Genomic DNA, 14,262 nt, shown 5'->3' on the forward strand with positions numbered 1-14,262 from the left:
GTGTTGGACTTTTACCATCAGCCAATCCTCTTTCAAAATGATTTTGCAAACACATTTTCTATTACATCACCAGGGGGCATTGATTTCAACTCCCATATTTCCTCAAATAGTGATGAGGTCCTTTATTTCCCTCAACTGCAGAAGGTAATGGACCTTTATTGAGACAGAAGGTCATTATCTTATGTTGAAAGACCTGACATTTTAATTAAGAGTTTGACTAAGATTTGTTTAGTGAAAGAAAGTGGGATGTTGTATAGTTATTAGTATAGTTATAGGTTTAATAATATTGCCAAGAGAACAAAAAAATGGTGTGAAAATGGGCCCAGAGTCACTTCGTGTGCATTGGCCCCAGCTCAGTGTGACTGCAGCGGCAGCTCCTGCTGGTCTAAGGTTTGAAGATGATGGAGGACCTCTCCAAAAATCTTGTGGGCGAACAGCCAAGCCAGCATCGCCTTGAGAACAAGCTGAAGAGCGGATCGCGACCCTGCTAATGTGGCCACTCAGCCAGGCCACTGATGGCTGGTAGATGATGATTGGAGGGGGCTTGCATCTGTGTTAATGTCACAAGTGATTGATTTAGGAGTTCTGGTGCACCACTTTTCTATATACACAAATGCGTGCGCACACACACACGCATTTACTGTTACAATATACTTATACAGGCACACAAGCTTATACATAAGCTCTTTTCCTTTGAAACATTACTCAAACGTGCATAAAAGGCACACACACACACACACACACACACACACGCACACACACACACAAACACACATTCCTCACCACATGGCCACTCTTTGCCAAAGTGCTGAGCAGTAGACAAATTGTCTTTGAAATGGAGCTCTTCAGCTAACAGAGTGCAACAAAGCCTTGGGAAATGGCTTTGCAATCAACCTCTGCTCACACCTTTCCCCTCCTGCTCTCGCTCACACACACTTTCAGTGCCAGTGATTACTACTGTTAAACAGAACATATGTTGTACAATGACAAAAGAGGTACACCTGTGAGGCTAAATACGCTATTAATAATGACACATATATCACTTTACATGCTCTCTTTCTGCCCATCTTTCTGTCTGGTACACACACACAAACACACACGCACACACGCACGCACGCACGCACGCACGCATACACACACACACACACACATAGAGAAACCACATGATTCATAAGGCAAGCTCCTCCAATAAAACATACCCGACTCATAGCTTATTAACCTCCCTATGTCTCACTGCTCCTATCACTGACTACACTATCAGAAACACAGTGTGATCTCTTACATCACTGTTTCATCAGTAAAACACTGTGACAGAGAAACACACACACACACACACACACACACACAAGCTTTTAGGGTATTTGATGTCAAAAAAAGGGCCAACCAATAAATCTACACTGTATGCATCTCAACGATACTGTCTAATATTATTGGCCAATTCTTTTCTTATCACAGATATAATGTTATTAGTGTGCATGTCAGCTGATAAGTAACTAGAAATTGCAATCCACAAATGCCAAAGATGTTTTTGGGAACATTTACTGTCTCCATTACATTGCGTATCCAACAGAAACAACTGAAATTAGTATTTTTCAACTAACTGTACTCTGCAGTCAACCCTGTCTCTGATAAACTATGTTTATATACAACTAAACAACAGAAAATACATTTAGAAGAACATATAATCACAAGGACATATAAACGTTATGATTCAACCAAAATTGCCCCTGATGGCTGTTCCACTAGCATAGGGTTGTGATGTGTGAATGGGTGAATGGAGCATGTATTGTAAAGCGCTTTGAGTGGTGGAAAAGACTAGAAAAGTGCTATATCAATGCAGTCCAGTTACCATTTTCTAGAGGACAGGGTTGCCTCAGCACATATCTTGTTCACAATTCTTTTGAAGAAATAGTTTGATATATTTGAGTAAAACCCTTTTTCAGTTACTTAGCTTTGCTTAGCACAAAAGCTGTGTCCCAGTTCTGAGTTCCAACTCATCCTTTGGAGGCTGCATTGTCGCGTAGCAGCGGCCCAATGTATCCCAAGATTCATTGCACAGCAGTAATGAAAATATGAAAATAATATGGCAGCAAACAACACTGACAGAGAGCACAAGGATTACACTTTAAATGTATTGGGTTTCAACTCAGTTGAACAGCTAATGGTATAGCTGTTAAAAACGGGCCTTAAAACCTCAAGGTTTATTAAAAAAAAGTTTCATGTTGTCGACATTGCAACAGTAAGGGTGGGCACAGGTGCTGATCAAAATCAAAAATCCTCTGTAGGCCAGAATGTCCATTTTGGTTTGGCCTGTCGCGGTCTAGACTGCATCCTCAGTATGGACCCTGAATTTGGACAAAACTACAGACTGGAAAAAGGGGTAAACAACCAGCCTGGCTCTGCCCAAAAAAGCTCACTCATTACCACGTTATATCTCATTTGTTTAATACATAGAGATCAAGCTGTGAAATGTTGTGGTTTTACAGAAGGGTTGTGTGCTGGACTATCTCTTGCTGAAGCTTCCTGGCAACATCATGGTGACCAGTCCCGGCTTACAGGTTATCTTCTCATTTAATTCTTGGCAAGAAAAGTGCAAAAGCATTTCCTAAAATGTCGAACTATTACTTTAATAACCACATTTATGCCCAACCTGCCTGTGTTCATTCCTGAAATCTTCTCTTAATCGTTCATTTTCATTTCACATAAACTCCAACATTGGCTCTAAAGCTCAAACCTTGCAAAATACAAAGGAGCTATTGATTTTGTCGAGAAAATATCAGACTATTATGTTTCTTACTACAGTAGAAGAAGACTGTAGACTTCTGGAGAAGTATAATGCTTCTGTCTGCTGGCTCAAAGGTAACCACTAAATGAGTCAGATCCACTGTTCCTCCTCTCTGTGCAAACACGGGGACAGTCCATTAGAGCTCTTTAAAGGGCAAATTAGAAAGACATTAAAAAGCCATTAGGAATATTCATATCTGGTTCTATGTGTTTATCTCCAAAACCAGAGAGGGCCCAAACAAATCAGTCAACAAATGAGACAATGCACATACACACTGACCACACACGTCCTCATTTAGTTGCAAATACACACGCTATTCACTTTGAATATACACACACAGGAACAAGCAAAAAGTAAAATAAAGAACTTAATGTAAAAAGTGGCCTGTCCGTTCTGCTTGCACTGTAAAATAATTCTCATAACAGCATGGTGATTCATCCAGACTTTTGCTTGAGTGGCAGAAAGTGCTGTGTTGTGAGGCACACACTGTGACCCCAATGTAAGAGAAAAGCAGGTTGTTATATTACTCTTTCCACTGGACTGCAGAACTATGCCCTTAGGGGCTACTCTGAGCTGCTATAGCTGACATCAGAGCTCAGTCAGGGGTTGTGTGGGCATGTGTGTGTGGGGGGGTAAGTGTGTATGTTTTGCTAAGGGATAGCTCTTAGCACTAAGAGGACACACAGGAGCCTGGCAGGGGATGGCAGGAATGTAGTGCATCTGTCTGACTGTCAAGGTGTCTCATTAAAGGTGATCCGCGGCCAGAGACGTGATACAATACTAGCCTATGAGAACTTTAAAAACAAATATTTACTTTCAATTATTAGTCAAACCTGAAATGATCTGCTTTTACGTTGAAAATAATGTAATTTTCAGGGACTTACAATACGATGATCTGTGAGAAAACTAAAAAGACAGTCTTTACCAATAAATGCTGAGGATGTAAATAATTTATTTTGACAGCTAATTCAGAAGTTGTTATCTGAGAGCAGCAGTTCGCTATCGCCCTTGTAGATGAGTTGAGACAGATGAGCACTTTATAACTCTGATCTGAGCCTTGTTCCTCAGTGTTCTCTGACAACTCAAAGGTTTTTGAGAGTAGGAGGGAGAAATCAGGCTTGCCGCCCACTTGTAATCCAGTTCCATCAGGAGTAAAGTGCTAGTATATATTGTGTGCATCTGTTCATGTTTGTGTGTCAATAGCAGGTGTGGGTCGGATACACAGAGTAAGAAAGAGACAATTTATGGTAAGAGCTAATTTAGAGAGAAAATGAAAGCTGAGCAGTGAGTGCCATAAAGGAAAGCTCTTTGCATAAATGCTGATCATTGCTCTTGTTTGTTTTCACTTACGTGAGATATATTGCTGGCACTTCTTCTAAGTAGTAGTAACATAGTGCAGTTATTGTGCAGTTTCCTTTTTTAAATATTTAGTTTTTCTGGATCAACATTATACACTGTTACTCAGAGTGGATCTCTGATGTGTTTCAAAAATGTACTTTGACTTGGACAATGAACTTTTTAATACAGAAGCTTCTTAGCTCCTCCAGTTTTTTATGTCATGCCAGCGTTGAGAAGTTTAGCCTAATAATCTTAAATGGTTTTGTCAATTATTCTTTACTGACTCATAGTTTTCTTGTGTCATCAAATTCAATATCTAATGGATTAAAATGTTATATCAATTGTGATCTTAACACAAATGGGAGTTTGAATCAAGTAATCTTGTTTCTCAAAAGACATTTCAGCTGCAGATGTTTTTCTACAAATTAAAACTAAACTAAATTAAATACATTTTATTCTTATATAACATACTGTAAAATATGTAAGTAATAGTATTTTTTAGGTGTTAGAGAACACAAAGGCGGGCCGTCAACAGAAAAATTACAGTACTGATTTGCTAAAATGCTGAGGTTATGTCAATAATGATTGTCCTCTCAAAAATTGCAATGGTGGAAGTAGCATGATGTTGTTATAACATTGCCAAAAGTCTTATGGGTGGAGGTTTTATTGCATTCAGTTTTTCTGAGTCAATGGGACAGAAGTCCTTCAGTGAAAGAGCAAAATAAATCTGTGTGTCGTCTGCATAGCTATGATTAGCCACCATGTACTCTTGGAAGATATGGCCAAGTGGGATTATATATCGGTTGAACAGAATCTAGGTAGTTAGTGCCTAAGGTTATTTGGTGATGCTCATGGCATCTATTGCATGTGCAAGACAACACCATCTTCTGAAGTAACAAATGAGAACGCAGAGAAAGAATGTGGGTTTTTAAAATAATTACACACTGCTAATAACCTCAGTCTTCCACTTTGAAGTATTCCTTTTTTCTTCTATTCAAGTCAGATTTGCAGAGTCTCACACACACACACACACATACACACACACACACACACACAGACAGAGGCCTAACATCAAGAGCTACAGATCACATTTGAGTCCACATGAAACTCTCAAAGCGCACGCTGAAGTCATACATCTCTCCCTTAAAGCTGAGCCTGTTTTTCTGCTGAGCCTCTGTTGTTTTCCAGGAGTGTGAATGATATTCATGTCCTCACCTCCCTCTCTACAAATGTGCATCATTAAGTTTGACAAAACAGCCCCAACAATCCAGGATGACTGGTCAGGTCATGCATATACTGAATTTAAGAGGTAAATTGGTTTGAAGTAGTGAGGCAACCTCAGGTCGTAGACCCCCCTCCAGTGAACTGTGAGATGATTTTGGGGGGGGGGGCTTAGGGAAATTTATGTAATTGAAAAATACATGCAAAGAATATGCCAATGCTTTTATGTTGATATTACTGTTTTAATCCTTGTATAATTTTTTTTGTTTTGCTTTTGGGCTTACTTCAATAATGAAATGAAACTGTGAAAAATCCTTTCTTTTAGTGACAAAGCTCATTACCCAAACACCTACTGTATATCAGGGTGTTGCAGGCGTCATTTCATTTTCAGGCGGTTCTGAGTTGTTCAAAGGTACATAATGAATACAGGTAGGGGCACTGGAAAGGCTGGAAGCTAGACTACTGTTTGGCTGATTAAAAGGCCCAGCGGTAAGGAGAAGACACTGATGCATAATGAGACAAAGATCAGTGTCAAACAACACAGGTGCAACGTGTTATTCCCAGGTGTTTCTACCAGGTTTAAATCATAATGACTCCTACTATCTGAGGTTAAGGGAAAAGGATTCAATTTGAATATTAAAATGGCTGTACATATTTGTCTGTAGGGAAAATAGAAGGTTATGTACCTCTGCTCTGTTTGGTCACCTGATAAGGTGACCATTTTGTACTCCTGTGAAACTCTGTTATAAAATTTAATTCAATTTATGCAACACTAACTTTAATGCAAACCCTATTTTCTCTCACTCATACTCCTCTTTACTGATACACACACACACACACGCACACACAAATACACACACCCCACCAACACCACACAAAAGCTTAGTCTTGCTTGTTTAAGTGTCAGTGTTACCTATTTTCAGTTTTCTGCAGTGCACTGCAACTTAGACAAGTGTACACTTATACACTTGGATGCCAATGACAGCATATAACAGAAAAACCTATTACACATTTCTCTCACTTCCCCCCTCTCTTCCCCTGGTTTGTCTGACTTTCTCTCTTGATCTCTCTGCTGGCTCCTACTTTATCTTACTGTCTTTATCTGTCTCTCTATCACTTTCTTCTCTCTCATTTGCCAGCAAGATCTTCCAGTGATTGGAGTCTAACTTACTGAGAGAAAGGGGACGGAACAGTGCCAATGCTAATAGTTGGTTTATATCTGAAAGCAGCTGAGTGTGTGTGAGCAATAGATATGAGGGCATCAATCAAGAAATGCGCAATAAAAGTACAGGGGCTCTAACGACTTGTTTTGGCCATAACAACTGTACAGTTCATCCAAATTTGTGGCCAGGAAGGAAAGAGGAGGAGGAAAGAAATGGAAAGGAGCTGAGCAGGGAGAGTGAGATAAGGAGAGGGACTGAGAATGCAGATAAGACAGGGACGCTTGACACTGGAACTGTGAATAAGTGTGTAATAAAAACGAATTCTCTGCCCTCTCCATCTCCACCCGTCTCCTCCCGACTCTACTTCTTCTCTGGCAATCAGCTGTGCCGTACAGATCCTGTTTTGCAAAGCTGTAACCATCCCACTCCCACAACCCTCAATGCCAGAGCTCACCGTTAAACCAGTTATCTCTAAATCAATTTTGGATGCAACCCATCACATTTATAGAAGACCAGTGGCCTGACCTGTCCCATAGTCAAACGTGCTCACAGCTCCTATGGAGTATGATAGGGAACCTGGAGATATAAATAAATGGTGAAAATCACTAAAGAACAAACTCACAGTTTACACAGTATGGGTACCTTCATGATGCGGTTTTGATTTATATCGTCATGTTAACAATGGATCACATGACTACTCGTGACAAGTGCCGCTTGTGGTAACACCACAGACAATCACCACCTCACTCTGCAGTCCTCTTCAGGTGTTATAGTGTATTTCAGCATATTGTTTCGTTTCATGTCCTGCAACTTCACTGTTTTGCTTCACTCTCACTGCTCTCACGGTGAGGCTCGATTGTTGCAAGCAATTTTCAGTGAAAAAGCTCTAAAAACCCACTGTACACAACTGGCTCAGCACTAAGCGGCCAACAAACACAGACATATTGGATGTATATTTCCTTCTGACGTAGCAAGAGGATTTAATGGTAATTGAACTTCTGTGCTTCTCTTTACGCTAATGAGCTGTTTCAAAAGATTCCAGGTTTTCACAGAGAGCTTATTTGGACTACAGTGGCCAAATCTGCAGACCCCATATGGAGATTTAAGTGGTCAGACAATTGCTGAATGCTAGGATAAATAAAATCAAGCTAGTACAGATGACTTTTTAAAATACCTTTCTGATGTTTATTTTGCTTGCAGACCTTAGAGGCCAGACCCATCTAATTAATCTTTTCTGAAAGTACCAGGTACCCAACGCAGTGTAGGACTCAGTTGTTCAGACCGCACAGGGCCTCCACCAACAGACATGGCATAAAGGAATACTAACAAGCACTGCACTTCACTTTGAACATGTGTTTCTAAGCTTAAGTGGGTCATTTACTGGAATATAAGTCAAAGGTCAAAAACATTTGCATACCTTTTGATCTGCGATAATAACATTTTATTATTTTTGCCTGTTTTCTCATCAGAGAGCGAGAGAGAGAGAGAGAGAGAGAGAGAGAGAATTTGGCTTTGAAGCCATTATGTTTGAAAAATATGTGATTCCTCGGGGTCTCGTACAAAGACCACAGTCAGCCACCCTGGGCTGGATTTCAACTTTAAACTGAGCTTAGCTGCCCACTTTTAGCCAACCAATGCTCCAGGCCATGAGGACAAATTACCCACGTCACACCTGTTCATATTTCTGCTCTGTATCAGCACAGTGCAGCAGGTCTATACAGGGGAAATAAATGTGACAGCGCTGAGAAAGCAAACGCTGGCACGCGTCGCATCAATCATCTGTCGAAGACTCAGTCGAGGTTTGTCTTTTTGTACGTGCCGGTGAGAAAAGTATGTGAACCTAGGAGAAGGTGCAAAAGAAGGCGGGAACGGAAGTGTGTGAGGCAGTTTAAATGAAAGTGTACAATGCTGTACGATAATGATGCAAGTAGCAACGAGCACATCAGTTCTGTAAATGTGAAATAAAGGAGAAAAAGGTGAAAAAAAGACAACAGGGACACAGTAGAGAGGTAAAGACTGGTGGTTACAGAAGAAAATTATCCCGTCCTAATGATGCCTTTGATAGAAGCCACTTTACATTTCTGTTTCTTCCATTATTCTCTTTCACCTTCCTCCTTGCACGTCTTCATGGGTGGCAACACCAGAAAGCACAGTCTCTTTGCTGTGCCTGTTGTCCCCCCCACAGTTACCAACCCAGTGTTGCATCCTAACTTGAGTGAAACCTGTGTAAGAGTGTGACTGAATATGGATTCAGCCTAAGTTTGATTTACCTCTCACACAACCTCAAAAAGCCTCAGAGGCTCTCTCTGCTCTTTTCAGCCCATTGACTATTGTTTGCTGTGAGCCAGGTAAAGTCTAGCTGAGGCTCTCTGCCAGCTCCACTCAACAACTGCAGATGCTCTGCTGAGTACCCTGAACAAAGACCCACTGTGTCGACTTAACAGCAACAGTGGAGCGAGAGCAGACAGACTGCGGGCTGAAAATCAAAGATGAAATAAAAGGTTTGCACTGTCAATATCTGGCAGGAGCAGAGACGAGTATGCAAGGACACTCCTTTGACACACGACTGCACAGAGAGAGCACACCAGCCACTGTATGTACAAGAGTGTGTCTGCGCATACACATAAAGTGACACCAGTGTGCCGTCCTCATCGAGTGTAACATAATTTTCATAAATTAGTAAGCTTGAGTAACAGACCACAGAACAAAAAAGTTATTATCAATTTAAGGTGCAAAATAGAACCTCGTTGCATCAGTTGAAAACCATAACCCTTTAATTAACAGGAAGAAAAGCAATTTACTCCTGCTTCACAGCACAGCATCCCTCTCTCTGTCTGTTCCTCTTGGCATCTTTTAGGATTGTTTTAATTATTTCCTGGCACACTGACTATATGACTAAAGCCTCTCCCTCCCACCCACTCTGTCTTTCTCTCTCTCTCCCACTCACTCACTCTTCTTTCCTTTACCACACGTTCAGCATGTGTTTACTCAGCCGCTATAAATGAGAAACAAATCTAAACATCTGATTAGCCTGTAATCAGCCCCTCCACGTCCCAGAAGGACAGGAAGAAGCGAGACAAAGAAAATGGAGGAGACTGTGTGCCTCAGCCTATCCCGCTCCGCACGGTGACTTTAAAATGAAAAGCTACAACTCATATCCTTGAGAAGTTTTTCTAAGACAGCTCATCTTCTTCTTTAAGATGATGCAATGCTGCCTCAAACAGTACAGTAACAACGTTGCGTTAAAGTAACTGCAGCAAAATAGAATTACCTTTCAACATGTCTCATGCAATAAGCACTCACTAAAATGCTCATTACTGAGACTGACATGCCATTCCCTAGTTGAGGCTATGTTAAGGTCACGAACATCTGTAGATTGCATACATATTGTGTTTTCAGTTTCTGATGACAAAGGACAGAAACTGAGAATTGGTTCAAACTTCAAATTGTCCTTTTTCTTACAGCACTACAAAGAAAAAGGACAATATTGATTTCACGTATTGATGCCTGTTCACCGCAAAACTAAATTTATATCAGAAGCACGTTCCCCAGTTTACATGCCTCCCCTGTTTGCTTTTATGTTGGAGTTGAGCCATGGCATAAATAAGGATGTTTAAATGTGTAGGTGTATTTTATCAAACTAAATGACAGGGCTTAATGAAAGGGAAAATTCAACATAGTTGCAAACAATTGATTCAACAATATTTGTAGGAAATATGTGCCATTAGTTGCAGGAATGCAGTGTTTCTGGCAGCTTACAGGTGAAGCCTGCATGCAGGCATGATAGCTAGTATCCTCTGTGCGCAGTGGGTGGAACAGTGGAATTGATTACTCAGGGCTCCAGTGTGGAGAGGGCCCTTAAACAGCCTGGATTGATAAGTTTGCATCAGCATTTTTATTTCTTTTCACTAATTAGTACAGAGTGGATATTGTTTGAATGAATACACTGATAAACTGAACTTATTATACTGAAAAATATATATACTGGAATATTAGGACCCCCTTGTCAAATGGACCAATGGTTTGTGCACATACTAGAGGATAAAGTTATAACAAAGGGCCTGGTATATGGCATTTTATGGAATTTGTGCCTCTTCACAAATTACATTAATTTTGGCTGAGACATGATCTCCAGCTCCTAATGCACAAATAAGATGTAAAAGAGATAGTGTGGATGAGCATAAAAACAACAGCAGAACAGAACCAAACAGAAACCAAAATCTGGTCACACACAGATTTCACATGCTGCTGAATGGTCAAAGTCATGATGGTGGACTGGCTACTCTGTGTAGTGATGACCTGAATATTGTTGAGGAGTGATGAGGAGAAATTCACTGTCATTTCCACATAAATAACCAATGAATGCCTTTAAAGTAAATGCAATTGATCTGTTGTTTTTCCTGAAGAATTCATAAAAGAAAAAACATTCAGTGGCTGGGTGGCCTTTCACCACCAGCTCAAAAGAGGAAAACAAAAAGAGAAAAAAGAAAGGAAATTTCATTGAGTGAAAAATCTGAGTGAATACAAATTTCTAAAACTGTTTAAAAAAAAAAAAAGGTTTGTCATTGGGATTTGGATTGAACCGGGGCTACTAACTATAATCTGCACAAGGACTTCAGGAAAAAAATGGTGTGAGACTGTGTAACTGTGTAGAGTAGTAGTATGCAGATATTGTTGCTGAAGACTAAAGAACTTAAAAAGTCCACTAATGCTTCTTCACACTTGTTACTGTTGAACTCTGAAGACTTAGCCTACACACAGAATTTCTTAAGCTGTGTGGGTGACCCAGTTAGTGCATCTTTTTTTACAGGGTTAATTTTTAATGTGATGTGTTGAGAGAAAGGGAGACATAAAGTGGTTGTAGGCTCAATGCATTGAGTTGTGTTTCACTTCTTTGTGGCAAACTTCTGGCCAAAATAATGTGCTCTGCTGCTGTGTGTGCATGGCCACTTTGAACTTGGGGATAACTTTTGGAATTAGCTAGCAAAAGTTCATCATTGATTTTCTCTTTATTCTCCTGTTTCATCCACATCACTGTGTAGTTTGTGCACTTTGCAGCAACCAGCATATTTAACTGGCCCGGCATATCTACTACTCAATGCATTATATCCTATTTAGTTTGCTCTCTTGGTGTGTGTGGCTGTCGTTTTTCTCTCATGTCCTGCATCCTCTATCTCTCTCTGTCCTCCTTGGTTATCCTGTGCAGACAGCGACAATTTCAGGCCGATGTGCAGGTGATCACAATATCTGACCTCTCTCAAGCCTTAGTAGTAGTGTTCAACACACGCACGCGCGCGCGCACACACACACAGTCATTCTCGCAAGTCTGTCTGTCCGATCTGTCTCACACTCTCTCTTTCCTCATCTCTTTACTTACCTTGGCTCCTCAAAGCTACCTGCCAGTTATGGAGCCTGATATTCCAGCTCCCCATCCCTCTTCTTTTAAGTCCCATCCCTTTTAACTTGAATATGACCAGAGTGAGAAGTGAAAGTAGACAGGTAGCTACTGAATAATGGATAACCCAACTGTTTGAGATTCTCTCTATTTTCAAAAGCAAGACGAAGAACACAACTTAAATGTATTTTGCAGGAGATGGAGAAGTCACAGTCGAGAAGGAGCTGAGGCTTGAGACCTCTGAGTGTTGGGTAACCTGGGTAGTATGGTGCTGTGTAACAAAATGTACATTCATAAACATCCTGGAGTTGGTTTTATTTTCATTTCTATTTTTTCCCTTCAAATTTTCAATCAAACCATTGTTCAAGTCATTCTGTCTCCTCTCTCCACAGCTTTTCAATGTGGTGGAAAAACCCTTGGAAATGTCTGGTATGATTCGACCTGTTGTCTGCTTTTAGTGTACAAGAGCGGCAAATATTTACTCTGATCGCTTGAAAGAAAAGACCACAAACCACACACGCTAAACAAGGCAAATAACAAGAAAACAAACAAAACAAAAAACAATTTTCTTGTCTGGCAAATGTCAGTCTCAACTCTGCAGAGAAGTTCTACACTGCTGTGTTCAAACTAAGGCTATGAGTGCAGGTGAGGTTCCTTATTTTCTGCTGAAAACGCAGTCTCCTTTTCCCATCAAGCACCAATTACTTGAGTGTAAATAGTTATTCGACAACTGATGAGAGTCCTGTCGCTGGAAATGAGACCTAATTAAATTAGCCAAACTTCCTAATGACACTTCAAATTATTTGCTCCTCTCTTCACAGCCGACCGGATTGGCACCACAGCAGCGTGAAGAGCCGAGTTTAAGATAGGATTTGAAGAATATCAGAGTAAACTTTCAGACTAAACTTTCTTCCAAATTTCAGGGTACAAATCTACCCTGAAGTGCAATACATTTTCTCAATGTCAAGTGCCCACGCATCAAGCAAAACACTTCTGTAGTTGGAGGTTTACCAGAGTCAAAAACAAGTCTAACTTTCCCTGTCTCCAGTCCATGCTGTCACTGAGTGTCTGCCGTCTTCCTCTGCACTCTCATAAAACCATTTTGCTCAACTAAAGCCCTAAACCAGTAAAGAGGACTTGAAAACTTCTTCAGCAGAAACATGAGTCAAATCCCCCCAGAGCCTAATAGTTTGGCCTAAATATTGAACAGGATTAAAAACGACTCATATTTGGTGTAATTATGTAACTTGTCTGTTTACGAGGGAGAATAGGAGACTATGTAGGGTCAGTTTGAGGGAAAGAGCGGCATATAGTGATGCATCAGAAAAGACAAATAGTTCTGTTTTTGTTTTTAATTATTCATTTCACCCTTGTGCTAAATAAGGCAAATTAAAAACATAACTCTTGTTTGCCCTGAGCAATGTTTTAATTAATGCTATTTAATATTTAAAAAAGAAACTATTTATAGTTGCATCATGTGACTCATGTGAACGGTAGATGTTGTGTGGAACATTTCTTTTATCATTCTGATTTAATTATATCTTTTCCAGAAAATCTTTCCCTTCACATCATCAACGTTATGAAAGGAAGGCAGAGAAGTGATGAGATCATTAACGACTGTGAGACCGTTTGGGGCTCATCAGAATCTGGGCTACTTCAAAGTGTTTGTGGTCAAAGTGTAACAGATTTTATTTATTGGCTGAAATGTTACACCCTTGCGGGCAAATAACCTGTTCCTTAACAACATTAGGAAAAAAATAGGTAAAGGAAAGCCGCGTAATAACCTGGATAATGAGATAGCCCTGACTAACCCTGCTTGGCTGTGGGCTAGAAATCAGGCTAATGAGAACCCTTCACAGCACAGCCTGGTCCTTCTTACTGCTACAGCAGTTTGTAGCTTATTCCTGCATTCTTCAACTTCAAATACAATCAAATGCTGAATCAATCAATTTGAGTGATTGGACCTCAAACTAAAGTCGTCTTCAGGCTTGATCTTCATTCTGTTATCCTGTGTAAAACATGTATGAAGACTGAAACTGCAGTGATTTATGCCTCATTAGGTAATTTGTAGTGAAATCTTTACTGTTTATGGACAAAGTGTCATAATGACTCCTACACCACTTTTCCCCTTTTGCTATTGTGTTCCTGCCCTCCAGATGTCCTCAGTGAGCTTCCTGCAGCTGTAGGTCACCTGACTGCTGCTGTCATCACCACCTGCATGTACACCTGTGCTGCATCGGCTAAGCAGTGTTTCAGTATGTACAGACAAAAGTTACCGCAGATTATTCTCTGATTTTGTTGTTAGAATTTGAGCCACTGCCATTACCTTCCCTGTTCCTTATCACGTTGCTGACTCCTTG

At 40.4% G+C, this 14,262-nt stretch overlaps 1 protein-coding gene across 1 annotated transcript in view; it reads right to left on the reverse strand.

Moving 5' to 3' along the window:
* The window catches only part of cdh13 (cadherin 13, H-cadherin (heart)), a 310,913-nt gene that overhangs the window by 49,364 nt on the left and 247,287 nt on the right, over nt 1–14,262 (reverse strand). The window lies entirely within an intron of this gene.

The sequence above is a fragment of the Seriola lalandi genome, unplaced genomic scaffold, assembly GCF_002814215.2.
Source record: "Seriola lalandi dorsalis isolate HSWRI2012SDOR001 ecotype SW California unplaced genomic scaffold, Sedor1 jcf7180002054671, whole genome shotgun sequence".
Lineage (NCBI taxonomy): Eukaryota > Metazoa > Chordata > Actinopteri > Carangiformes > Carangidae > Seriola > Seriola lalandi.